The sequence below is a fragment of the Patagioenas fasciata genome, chromosome Z, assembly GCF_037038585.1.
Source record: "Patagioenas fasciata isolate bPatFas1 chromosome Z, bPatFas1.hap1, whole genome shotgun sequence".
NCBI classification, from domain to species: Eukaryota; Metazoa; Chordata; class Aves; order Columbiformes; family Columbidae; genus Patagioenas; species Patagioenas fasciata.
In genome coordinates, this window is record NC_092560.1 from 10,443,107 (window position 1) to 10,457,382 (window position 14,276).

Here is a 14,276-nt window from a genome sequence, read left to right on the forward strand (position 1 = left end):
CCATCAAACCTACTATTCGGGGCTTGGGGAGGGGTTGGGGGGGTTGCTTCTTTTTGTTGTTGTTGTTGGGGGCTTTTTTCCTTAATATTGCAGAGTGAGAGATAAATGGGAAAAGGAACGCATCTTTTCATATTTATTTTATTTTAAAATATATATTATATATATAATGAAAAAACTTTTTACATTTTTCTTTGGATATCTGGCAGGCTTGATCAGATTCCTAGGATTTCATGGGAGTCCGAGTTTCACAGTAGCCAGATATGAGAGCCTTAAGAAATGTTCCTTCTTTTTTTTTAAGAAAAACCACATTTAAACATTATTTTATATTTTTTATTTCTTGGAGGAAGGCTTGGGTCATTTTACTGTTTTAATTTGCTAAAACTCAGACAAGTCTTTCCCAAAAAGTTTCCATATTTTTGCTTTATAGTAACTTCCCACTTTAGTTTGTGGTTTCAGAAAAACCCATCAGCCATTTCTGCTTATTGGTGATACCAGAAGTGGACCTTAATTATTCTTTCTAGAAAAATGTATGAATGCTGATTTTGCCTTATATAAATCTTCCAGATTACAGTATTGTATGTGTACCTCATCTCCCCCAAACTACAGTTGAAATTAACTTGACATGAAAAAGATGCAGCTGTCACACCAACTGAAATGGAGTCACTGATCTAATTACTTGCCTTTCAGTAACTCTGTCAATCTTTACACATGAATTTTTCCTGCTGAACTCCAGTAAATGAGAGATATTGGTTTCTGTTTCTTTAGAATATAAATTAAATTCTCTCACAGTCTGACCCTGTTCCTTCTGGATTCAGAGACAAAATTCTCAATGCTGGGAATGGGGGTAGGACCAGGGGTTTATTTTGTAATTCTTATGGAGGTGTATTTTCTCACAGAGTGTCCCTCCAGTGCACCTATGTAATGACAGGTGATGGGTCTGACCCTGCCCTGCTTACCCAGGTGAAACTTCCATGGAGGCCTGCCGGAGTTTTGTCCGAGCAGCTATTTTGGGAGAATATCCTACAGCTGCAAGGCTAACATTTTCAAAAACTGCTGGTGGTTTTGGATGCTTCATTTTCCAGTGTGGGACACTTCAAAGAAGCCTGATTTCTAGTAAATTTTTCTTCATCAGCCCTCTGAAGTTCAGGCGTGTTAAAAACAACTCAAGGTGAAAATGTAAAAAGGCAAAGGCATCCGAAATCAATAGAGGTTTCTTTGTTTCTTGGTCCTTTGATTCTTCTAACTACAATGAAAAAGCAGCCAGCCTTTTCATGATGAGATATTATGAGCCTGATTCTTGTCTCACACTGGCTTTGCTTAAGTGTAGCTTCACTCTCTCTAGTGAAGTTAGTCTGGATTTATAACTACAGAAGTGAGATTAAAAATCAGGATTTATATTTTCTGATAGTGCTAAGAAGTAACGAAGATTATTTTGAAGTGTCTTTGAAGCTATCAGTCTTTAAAATGAATAAGAGCAACTGAAAAAAACAAAATAAACAAGTAAAAAGCAAAAAAAAAAAAAAAAAAAAAGGCCTCCTTTCAGTCTGAGGTGGCTCCTATGATATTTCTGTTCTTTCTTGGATGGTGCTTTTACTGCATTGTTAGTTCAGAGCATCCGATTAAACAGAATTCTTGCTCTGTACTCTTTTCTTTCTGTGCCAGTAAAAAAGACACTTGTTCATGGTGGTGGTGATATGAGGCACATTGAAAACACACACACAGAGAAAATGCAAAAGGCAGTTCCTGCATTAGTTCACTCAGCCATCAGTATGGAGATGGTCAATGGAACCTCTCACCACTGCTCAGGTGACAGCCGGAAAAAAGGAAAGAAAAAAAAAAAGGGAAGCAGAGAGTAGGAAAAAACAGTCACATCTGTATGACACCTGCAGAAATTTTGCTGGGCTCCACATCTGCTGCAGTGGTCAGATTTAACAGACTTTGACACTCTCCGTCCACCTCCCCTGGGGGTTTTGGACGGGAGAAGGACCAAACTCACCCACAGAAGCTCTGCACATTATCCCTTGACTCAGACATAGGCGGTTAAGTTTCATCAAAGAGAGAAACAGCTGCGGAGACCTGAGTTGCGACAGCAGGTCTGGTGGCTGTTTGTTGGAAGCTAGCAGCCTGTGTTTAGGGTTTTTTTGATTGGGTTGCATGGGTTTGGGTTTTTTTTGGTTTTTTTTGTTTTTTTTTTTTTCCCCAGAAACACTAAGCTTTTACAAATCTCAGCATTTCTTGAAATGAGATCCTGAGTTTTCAGCCCCAGGGTGGCCTGGTGAGGCAGTCCCCAGGCACATGTAGGACCCCAAAGCACTGCAACAAAAGGGGTGAAGACCTTCCCATCTCGCCCCCATCCCGTGAGCACTGCAGGACCCGGGCATGCTTCGCAGTAGTTCTCACTCTGGGGCCTGTTCACCTCACCAGTAATCCTCAAAAACAAATCTTCCAGCCATCTCCTCCTGACCTGGCCGGTCATCTCATTGCTCACCACCTTTTCCTCTCCAGGTGTGATGCTGCCTTCGCGGCCACCCTGGCCTCCCAGTGTCTTCCCAGTCCAATCTTACCTTGCCGCTCTTCTCCCCTTTGGACATTTTTTTTCCCAAAGTCCTCTGCTCGGGAAATTTGGGGTGTCGTCTTTACCCTAACCCACTCTGTCCACGCATCTCTTCAGCCATGTGCTCCCCTGTCAGATGACCTTCTGGTTCAGCACAGGCTCAGCATTTTGGGGATGACTCCCTCAGCGGCCAGCTTTGGGAGATGCTTGCTGAGGCTGGGACCAGAACATGTCTGAGACCAGTGCACCATCTGCAGCACAACATGGTGGGGAGACGGTGGCGTACAAGAGTCCAGAAGTGGGCCTTTAGTGGTTAGAAGTAGAGCACAAGCCTTAAACCTTAAACCTGCCAAATACCTACTGCTCAGTACTTGTAGCTAACATTGAGTGCCTAGGAAGGCCAGTGGTTTTTATGTGTTCAGATGGTTAATGGGCCCCAAAAGATCCAGAAAAGCTAAATGTTTGTCTGCATAGGGTTTGTCTTTACGGGTCAAAGGCAGTTCCATGTCTGAGGTCAGGACATACACAAAACGCGACCAAATTGGTCTGAACTCAGAGGGTCTTAGCTACATCAGCTGAAACACATTTACTCCAATCATCCTCTTCCGCTGGGGCAGCAGCTGTGCCTGGGCATCACCGTGTCCCTTCCAGCCATTAGCCTGAAACCAAGTAACATGGGAATTCAAACACATTAGCCCAGGCTGACAAATGTAAAAAGCTTCCCCACGGCTGTTTTGGGCTTCGAAGGGGTTGGTTTTCCCCTTGCCCTCGGATAGGAACCTGCCTGTGGAAATTCATGCACAATGAGGCATGAAGGAAGCGGTCCGCTCTACGATCAAGCAGAGAGAGATTTTTGTAAGGATCATTATGGGAGAGTTTTTTGTATTGTTTTAAGCAAACTCCCCATCTGTTTAACTTACACCATGACACATACATTTTCAATTTCAGCATGAGGGAATACAAAAAAGTAGAGTCAGAAACTGGTTCAGTGATAGTATTTTGCCACAACAAACTGCTCGCCTTAACTTTTGTAAGAAAAACAAAAACAACAAAAAAAAAACCTCTTTTCAGTGTATTTTTTCCTAGAGTGGGAAAAAGTAACCTATGAAACTTTTTTATATTTTGTATTTTCTAAGTTTCTACGAGCCCACTTTCCATGTTGTCCCTCATTTACGTTGAGGGACTGTTTCTTTTGCAAAACACTGCATTTTACTTCCATTCTTTCTTTTTAATTTCTTAACAGAAGAAAAATACAAATCATAAACCGCAGCATTATGATTAGTGGCTAGGCAATCTCTTTGATTACAAGGATATCAATACAGAAAGAAAAGAATTACAGGGTTGTTTTCTTTTTTTAATTTCCTGTGGCTGATGTACTGTATGGTATATGTTTACAGAACTCCTCTGGTCTGCCTTTATGATGTTATCTAAATGAATGACAAAGTAGGTATGATGTGCCATTTGACAGTTTGCCTTAGCACTCTTGGGTTTCCTTCTTCTTTTTGTACCTTTCTTTTCCTTTTTGTTTTTTTTTTTTTTTCCAAAAAGTGCAGGCTGTATTCCAAAGCTGTATAAACACAACATTATCTTTCAATCCCCAGCAAGAGAAGCGTGCACAAGCCCTTCTCTGTGAAGCGTACCTCTACTGATGCAATAGAAGACATCACCCTGCAAACAAAAACGCAAATGCCTAATTCTGGTGTGTGTAGACCTATTTCAGTCAACAGGACTACTCACAGCAGGAATGTGTACAGGTGTCTGCAAGATCAGGGCATGAATGATTAACACAGGATGTAGTTTGGGTGTTATTTGTGTACCTGTACTAATTTTATGCGCTGCTGAGTTTGCCCAGGGTGATGTAATCCTGGAGGCTAACTCTGAGCATTGCTACTTCTGCTGAGGAAAACACAGAACAAAATATTGCTTAGCATCTGGTTGGATCAGATCCTGAGTCAGCATTGCTACCACGTCGGTGGTATTCATGAACAATTATTAAGTGGGACTACCCTGATAGCTAATATGTTAGTCCTCTGCTGTTCTACCTAAGTTCACTACTGATTAAAATTAGAGAAACACAACACATTAATCAGAGCAGAAAGATAGCATCAGGAGTTACTAGAGAAATAAAAGGTGTTCCACCTTTTGATTTAGTCTAACATCCAAATGGCATACATGGAAAGTAAGTGGGGATATAGTAGAAAACCTAGTATTTTACATTTGTGTATTTTTTTAAGGAATAAATATTTTTGTAATGAGATACAAACCCTAAATGGGAATTAAGTTTCTGAATATCATCCTACCCATGACATTGATCCTTTGAACTTTTTCATACGTTTATGACAGTTCCCGTCTTCTTGGGATCTTTTGTAGACCGAACAACAGTTTTCTCCAGGAAGCAGGATCACAACACTTTTTAAAGAGTAAAGTTAGAAAAGTAGAATCCAATATACCTGCTATGAACATAGCTAAATAAGTTCATTTATTTCACGGAAAAAGGTGGACCTATGCTTTCTATAGCTAGACAAACTTCTGTGTCTATAAAGCCAACACAGTCAGCAATAGCTACCTACTTTCAGTAGAGAGGTATGGCTAAATAGGAGAACTATATGTTTTTTCACTTTGTCATGCTTTACCCAACATGAGATTTCAAAATGAAAGAGGTGATGCCACTGGAAAGAGTAGAACAAAATCATTTAGACAAAGCAGAGGATTTTCCCACAGGCTGAGATGTGATGTCTTTATTTTTTTCTAAACTCAGTTCCAACCAGTTCTTTCTGTCTATTAGAAAGTTTATGATCTGCTCAGATTATGTTTCATGAGCTTTCTGGGCAGCAAGACTAAACTTGAGTTCTGAGCTTAATCAGATGTCGCAGGCTGTGACAATATCCAACAAAAATGTAGACTGTAATTTTTGTATGTAAAAGAGTAAGTTGTATAAAATGGCTGAATTTATTAACTTTAGAATATAAATTGATTGTCATCTGGTCCAAAGAGAATATAAATCCAACTTGTAATATAAACTTATAATAACAACTTAGCTTGTAAATAGTGACAAGGGTGCATGAAGTTCTTAAAAATGTCCCACTTATGTTTAAAATCAAAGCATTATAAAACTGAGCCTTTTTCCTCATGGGTTCAAAGAGTCTTGCAAAATCTATAGCTTTTTTTTCCTGTGGTGGTTCCATTTAGACTATTCAGCAGATTAAGAATAGGTCAGTTTTTTAAGGGCGAACTTGTCAAGAATTCTGACCCCCTTCCTCCAGTTCGCAAAGACTTCTCTTGTTTTGAGGGTTTTTGCTGTTGTTGTATTGTAAAGCTTTCCTGCAATTGTTTCCCAAATTCTTCTGAAAGGAGAATTTAGGGGTTTGTTTTAAGAATTAATCTACTTCAGAAATTGAACAAAAAAAATATTTTAGAATTAGCTAAGTAACTCAAGTCCACCTGTTTGGGTATATTTGTAGATTTTTAACTTGCATTGGTATGTTTATTATTCATACCTGAATTTAGACCTTGCATATCTATTCTCTAGGTCTGTAAGACCTAAAGACTTGCCCATGAGCATAAAATCAAGCACTCAAGCAGCCCTTTTTAGTTCAATGGTATTACCCAAATAAGTGAAATTTAAGCACATGCACAAATGCTTATAGGGTTTGGTCTTTAAACAATATGCTACAAGCAAGGCTTATGCTGCTTTAACTGTGTCTTCTCATTCCTTTAATTAGATAGATTTTTAAATGGTGTTGTGAAACTGGTGCACTTTTCTGCAGAGAGGTGTTTAGAGCATGGTCTCTTTGCTGACTGTGTTTGAAAGTAAACAAACACCCCCCAGGGAATTCTCAAAACTCCCAGTCCCTGAAGAGCATGAGGGTGAGTTTCATACCTTGACAAAAAAAAACCACCACCACATAAAAGAGGCAGTGTAAGATTTCTTCCAAATGTTTCACATCTGCTCCAGGCTCTGCCTGTCCCCTGTCTCTGTACTTGCTCACGTTCTGGACACCATTGATCAGCGGCTACTTTTTCCCCCCTCTCTCTGCTTCCCTTTTTGTGGTCTCCTATGAGAAAAGACAAGGGGGAAAAAAAAAAGAGAAATCGGAGTAAAAATCTCACCTCAGGTCTGTTGGCATGCGTCCCAAGTAAAAAGGAATGGCAGTAGCCTTTCTGTCGTGTTTGGACATGTTCCTGCATTTTCCCAGATTCCTAGGGCAAATTTGATACTATAGGAGTGCTCTCCCTACCTATTCGTCTGGGATCCCATGGGTTGCCCAAACAGTGGGTTCCACTAAAATCCTTCTGTTTAGCTAAATCTGCTGTCTCTTTTCCCATTCCTGTGGGAACGCTACCAGGCCAATATGAGCTAGATATGCCCAAGTGAATAAATATCTAAATCATATCTATGAGCTAGATATGCTTAAGTGCATAAAATATCAGCATCCAGAAGCCACTTACAGAAGGCAAGCCACCCCCTAATTGTCCGGGTAAAGGAGCCAGGAGAAGATGTGAACTTCCCCACAGATGATCCAGCACACAAAGGCATTCTCAGTAAAATTACCTGCCAAGAAGCTACTGGTATCCCTCCAAGTTAATATGCTGGTCAGAGAGAGGCAAACTCAAATATAAAGAAGGTTTTTTGTGACCACATAAAATGCCAATTGAACGTGATGCTTAAGCTCCACTGATCTTAAGCACTTGTTTGAAGTGTAACACATACTCAAGCACTGTGCTGGTTAGGGGTAGCCTTGAGGATATGTTGAGATTGCCCTGTATCTATGATTAAGGTGCTTTACTGATGATAGGCTCAAATTTTGTCCCAGTTATTTTGCAAGTATAGATGTCGGCACGGCTAAGGGGCAGATACAGGAGATAAATCCATTTGAAAGCTCTTTGCTTTTCCAGATGAGTCTGAGTGCAGTAAAGGTAGCCAAGCAAGAGCAGGTCAGGAGAAAAGCAAAGAACACATTTCTGAAGGTATCCTGCCCCTCCCAACTACAGTCACTCCATAGATGGTTGACTCTTCATAGGGGTTCAAGAAAATGTTGTGTAAAATGCAGCTTTTATGGTGAATGTAGGTTGTGGTTGAGATTTTTTTTTAAGCTTTAGTCTCCCACTTTCTTTGTGAGCTAATGTAAATAAAATCCCATTTTGTTGGGGAAAAACTGCTGTGCTAACACTGGATTAGAATTGCTGGGGATAGCTGCTGTACTTTGTAACCTGAAGTGTACTTTTTTGACTGTTATGTTTTTTCTTCAGATTAAAAAATGAGTACAAAAAAATAAAAATAAAAACCAAGAACACTGCCAGCAACAGCCATGCTGTAACTGTGGCTTCTCTCTCCTTTTTTTTTCTCTGTACAGTATTACTAGTAAATAAATCTGCCTTTTCACTGCGCCTACTTCTGTGTCTTTTTACTGTGTTTCTCTCTAACTACCACTCTTCAAGATGTTCTGTGATCTCAAGGACGTACTGCACTGGAGCTGCCTCTCCCACTAAAAGAATTACAGTACTAACTCCACAGTTGGGTTTTTTTTTCCTCTTTTCCTCCACTGCTGTGCCCTGCTGCTCTGACTACTATTTTTATTAGATGCTCCAACACGTATTAACTCATCGTACCTGTTACTGTCTCATTTCTCTTTTCCCTTTCCTTCTCACGTGATACTTTGCCAAAGCATATTGTGGACCCAGTTGCTCTAGGATCAAATAGCACCCTTCGTATTCACAGAAGATGAAGGACTGGTTCTGGTCAGTGGGGCAGTGTGTCCCCAGTCAACTTATTTCCTAACCGAGGAAAGTATTCCATACAACATATATATTTCTCCAGAAACAATCACTGAAGAATTTGAAGACTGCCAAAAAAAATGCGTGTGCAATTTTCCTCCAGGGCTTATCACAGATAGCGTCCTCTGTATTTCAGGACTCAAAGGAGCTTGCTCTAGTTTGACTTGACGGAAAAAACAAACCAAACCAACCAAACAAACAAAACCCACTCATGTAGGTTTTTTTTCCCAAGATGTTATATTTACCTGAGCTTAGAATCATGATAGGATGGGTGACATAGCCAGGCATCATAAGCTTCCTTCTAAGAAATTTAAAAAAACAGCTTAAACTCAGCCATTTAAGAAACTCACCACAAATTGCCCATTGCTACATAAGTATTCTCCCTCTGGTCCTTTCACCCAGTACCTATACAGATAAATGTGCAGGCACGCACATATATGTATCTGAACCTTTGCAATATGGCATATTTTAGCATCATAGAAGGGAAAACGGCCATGTACCCTGCTTTGCTGTTTTATTATTTAGTCTTGAAAGTTTTCCAGTCGGTGGGGTTTCAAGTTGTTTTTTCTCCTACTTGTGTTTGAGTGACAGAAAGTCAACTTTGTCTGTCCTAGAAGGCTCTGAATGACTGGAGAACTGGTATGTTTCTGTCACCAGCTGAGAGAAGTGATCATAACTATTTAAATTTCTTTGGTTTTGCAAAGACCTTCCTAATTCAGAAGGTGTGTTAACATGACAAAAGGAAATATTATAATCCTGAGCTAGCAGAAGTGTTTCTCTGAAGAACTTGAAATAACAAGGGCATTATCATAATTTAGTGCCTGGACACTTGGACATATCATATACATATTCCATTTGTTGGCACATACCACAGCCTATGACATACTCTTATCTTCATTCCACCTCATTTAATTGTATATCCATGAGAAGGTTTTCAGATGAAAGCTCCTCCACTGCACAAAACTGAATAATCCAAGAAAACATCAAAACCAGATTAGACAATTTTGATGTTGCTGTTGTTAGTAATATTTCTGAAACAAAATATTTTCATACATTCCCCTTTTTAAAATTCCAGGGAAAAAAAAGGAATTTTGATTTTTTTTTTCCCCCCCACCCTCATATCATGTAGGAAGAAAGAAAACACTTAGCAGCTGGTGAGATAGGATGGCACCCCCCTGAAAATCTTCTGGAGTGGTTCCCCAGAGGTCAGTGACTTAATGGAGTAAGGGCACATTCAGCATGTGGGAGGCCAGCCCTCTCACGTTTTTGTGCTTTTAATAGTTGTGTATCTTTCTGGTAACAGAAGGAAGATAGGTGTTTACTCTGAAAGTTCAACACTTCAGTTGTTTCAGTAGTTTGCCTGGGTGTAGAAGTAGAATAGCTTCTTTTCAGACAGCCTCTTACTTCCCTGCAGTGCCCTTGCAACCTGCCCCTGATCCCTCAAAACTCATATGAACTCAGCAAAACTTTGTGCTTCACACTACAATAATTCTGAGTTTACAGGAAGAAACCTCTAGGGCTAATAACTGTAGGAATGAATAATAAAGGGGGAAAATAAAATAATGACAAGTTTTGCTGTCCCAAGACTTCCATTTGTGTTCCCCATCTGCAGCAAAATATCCGCTCAGATGTCAATCGTACAGTGCAGAGTCTTGTATGAATCCATCATAACTGCTCATGGGTAAAACACAGGCTGGTCCTTAAAAGAGTTTACGAAACCACAGAAGATGGCACAGATGTGCAAAACATCATCCATATTTACCCGTGACAGAAAAACTACCTGCTTCTTCATCACAACTGTCTATTGACATTGACAGCTTTCTCAGATGACACAGGGAAGGAGACATCAGTGTAGAAGTTTGCTATATCCCACTTGGAGGAGTGAATGGCCCAGCAAATACCCCTTCCCCAACCACCCCCCACCCCCAAAAAAAAAAAAAAAATAATAGAGGGAATAATCAGCTGGCATAGAGAGATATTGAGTCACTGCAAATCAAGGGTAGGGAGGAGTTGTGTTGCTGCACGGACACTGGCCTGCAAACCTAGGGACTCGGTTGCCTCACAAGGAAGGGAACTGGCTCCTGCCTTTTATATGCAGTGGCTCTTCCCAGTCTAAGCAATCTTGCTGGACTCTCTGAACACTAATCAAGATGCTGGTCCAGGTCCTGGGAAACATCATTTCCAATTGCTCCTGCTCTGCGTGGTTCAGCATGACCTCACAAATAGTTCCCCATCTTCAGACCTGCAAAGGTATGCAGAGACATCATTAGCCCCTTGATTTAGATGGGGAGTGTAGGTAACTAAATACCTGTGTGGGTTCAAGTTTTTTCATATCAGTGTTACATCTATAATTTAGGATAATTAGCACTACCCTGCCTCATGGGGCTCTGGTGATGAGTCTGTTAGTGTCTGTCACAAGACTACAAGAACGTGGGGCATACTCTGGGTACATAGCATCACAAAATGTCTTCTTACTGTTACAGTATTTGCAGAGGTTCTGCTTATAACATCACTGCCAAAACACTAGAAAGATAGGCTACGTTGCAATCAAAACTGGCCATTCACAGCAGTCAGGCATTTTGCTGGGAACGACGGGTATGCTGTGATTTAGCAAAAAAAAAGGATGCAGCAGTAGGACGCTTGGTTGCTTGTAGGTGAGAGAAGAAAGGGAGAAGAACGGGTGGAGGGAAAAAAACGACATGAGTGGAAAAATGGGTCACTTTCTCATAGGTGACAAACCGACTCGACTTATTTTTTTAGTATTTCTGTAGTGTGTAATGCATCACTGGCTACAGATTCCCTCCAGCTATAGATGAGTCTGCTCTGGCACTGGCAGCAACATGGTAGCTTTGTGGGGCAAGGGGGGAGTTTGTTAAGCTAATTAGGCCTGCTGAGAAAGAGGCTGTCTGTCTCTTTGCTTGAGCATAGCCCCATGCTAAAATGACTGTGCTGCTCTTCAGCTTGTGTAGTTACCTCTAGACAACATTGCAATGTGGATTGTAAGCATCTTCTGGCTCAATAGGAAGGATACTGTTTAATATCATCAGAAGGTCGTGATCATTATATTTCACTGGAATGTGTTACATATATCATTCAATTTAAAGCAAACAAGATTCTTTCACCCTGACAATTTTTTAAACAGATTATTGTGCTACTCCGTTTTTCTTATATGGTAGGACATTTCTTCTTAACACACTGCACTAAATTATAGAAGCATCTTTATTGCTGGAGAAACAGGCAATCATAGACAAACTGGTGGTGAGACAGAATAAATGCTTCCTTCTGCTGACCAACGTAGGCAGTTTTATACTGTTAGGCATGGTTAAGTTACCAGGGAGATGGGGTAAAGTGATGAAGCTGTTTAAATACCATGTGCAGTTGCACACTAAGAACAGGGCAGACATCTGGAAATTCTCCACTGCTGCTATTTCAGTCTGGATTTTTTGTTACAGAAGCTGGAGGTCATCAGGGGGTTAGTAAATCAGGACAATTAACCAAGATAGATGGTTTCCACTTACACCAGCCTGGGAAGAGAACAGCCCTTAACTTGAGAGAAGTCATTCCTGTTTCTGCTGCTACAACTTGTTATGCAAACCCAGTGTTATTTAGGGTCCTTTTTGAATCTCTAGCTCATGGAGTCAAGCCATTTGGAGAGAGGCTCTGCTGGAATTTAAAAGAGACAAGAACATCAATAGTTTCTGGGTTTCATAGTTGAGGATGAAATCTGGAAAATACTTGCTCTAGCTGCACATACAAGCCCTGCAGAGCTGTGATATTCTGGGTCCCCTTTTTTGGGGTATTTAAGAGAGTACAGACACTATTCTTAAACACTGTTGAACACCATGAAGAAATGATAATAAGATACATGGAGACGCTACTGAAAGATCATGCATTGTTTATTTTCTTCACTCATCTAATATATCTGGATTTAGATTTCACAGAGCTGGAAACAGTGTGATGGTTTTACGGATTTGTCTTCTCAATATGCCAAACCTTTGGCAACTATAAACCTATCCATGACCCACCACGGAGGCTGTAGCCTGCCTGTGTCCATTTTATCTACTAATTACAACTCCTGCAGAGGAAGCATCAGGGCTGAAAAGTGTAGACAATGTTCAGACTATTTAAAAGCTGTAATTGAAAGTGGAAAGCAACTGTTCTAACTGTCATCAAGCATGAAGAAGGGTCCTCCTCTAATCCATAGGCTAAAAGGAATTAAATCCAGTCCGATGTCAAAGGACAACTTTCACAGCTTAACAGCTGCAAATACTGCAAATAGGGCCACCAAGCCCCCTTGAAAAAAATACCCATGTGCTTTCAGGTTGAGGACCTTACACCCCAAGCCAGTCCGGTGAACTCAGAGTGCCTGTGTGGGAAGGCAGCCAGGATGGACATTTGCCACAAAGCATTAGAAATAAAGAAAAGTATTGGAACTAGTTTGAAAAACCCTCTCCGATGCAATAATATCTTCAAAGATAGGTCCCCGAGTGCCAGAAAGATTGCAAGCTGTAAATAACCAGTCCCTAGAAGAGAAAATCAGGGAGGGTAGCACAGACCCTGATCCAGATACCAAAAAAGCGTGCCCAGCTTTTTGAAGAAATGCACTACCTGTCACCAGCAGCGTTGGAGGAGTAAATGTTCTGTCTTTTATAAGGAAAAAAAAAAATAGTACACAAGCAATATCCTCTCTTCAGAAAGGGCTCTGCTGTGGGCAGAACTTCAAATAGCAAACCTGCTTACAGCAGCAAGAGCCAAACAGGGGTCGAGGTTCCAGTTACACTCCCTGGGGTACCTGCCATGTACCAGTATTACCCACTGTAAAAGCACATGACACCCCAACAAGTTCCAGCCTTAATTTTTCTCCTATCTGTTCAGTCATTTTCAACTATGTACTATTATGTTAAGAAATGTTTTGCCAGAAGAGTTTATTAAAAAGATTTTTTTTTCAATAATAAACAGCTTAGCGAATTATGGTGATACAGGTTGCTGAAAGCTATGTTGTTCAACTAGGTGAGAGAAAAAACGTCCAGTGAAAAATAAAGGATACTTCCAGAGAACAGACCTATAAAAGATAAGTTTGTGAAAAACATAACCCTTCTACTACTCTTTTAATGCCCAGGAATGGCATTTCCCCTGACAGAAAAGAACCAGCCATGTGCTTGAGTTTAAAAACATGGGTAGCCACATTTACTTCCACGGATCTGCTCGTGTCATCCCATTCCATGGGCTTAGAAACCAGCCATGTATGGTCCCTACAGAGCATCGGTTGCCAGGATGGTACTGGGCAGGAGAGAGAAGGAGACAAATATTATTTTTGCATGTTCTTCCATCTGAAGGAGGCTGAGAACAATGTCATCATTAGAGCAAAGTAAATAATATTGTTGAAAACAATATTGGTGAAAACAAATAGTCAAAAGCAGATCAGGGGATTCTACCAAGCTGAACCCAAACTGAAACTTTCTGAATCGACTGGTCCTTTAAAAACAAACATGGTTTTTGCCTGGTTTGTTTTTTTTTTTTTTTCAAAATTGGAAGTTTCAATCCCAGCTGGAGGCACTTCTGAAAACAACATAGATCAAAAAAAAACCCAAAACAAACTAAAATCCCAACATCTTATTTGGAATACATTACAAATATTGCTTTGACATTACCAGAACACTCCCTTCAAATTTTTCTGTCCAAAATTATTAGTGGAATTCAATGTGATTTCATCCTCTCAGAGCTCATTTTTTCCCAGAAATTTGCTGTTCAGATTCAAGAAGAAAGGGAAAAACTCACTTGGTTCCAGCCAGCAGAGCACTCCTAGCTGCAGCCTGCAGGGCTGACAATGTGATTTCAAGTCAAGTGTGTGTGATAAATGAAGAGGTAGCCACGGGCAACAGACCCCCAGCTGTATGTTGTCAGTACCGGACGATGCTCCTTTCTCTGCTCACTGTGTCCAGATCTC

At 40.5% G+C, this 14,276-nt stretch overlaps 1 protein-coding gene across 7 annotated transcripts in view; it reads left to right on the top strand.

Annotated features, from left to right (window-relative positions):
- PALM2AKAP2 (PALM2 and AKAP2 fusion) overlaps positions 1–14,276 on the top strand; it is a 268,612-nt gene that overhangs the window by 123,853 nt on the left and 130,483 nt on the right. The window lies entirely within an intron of this gene.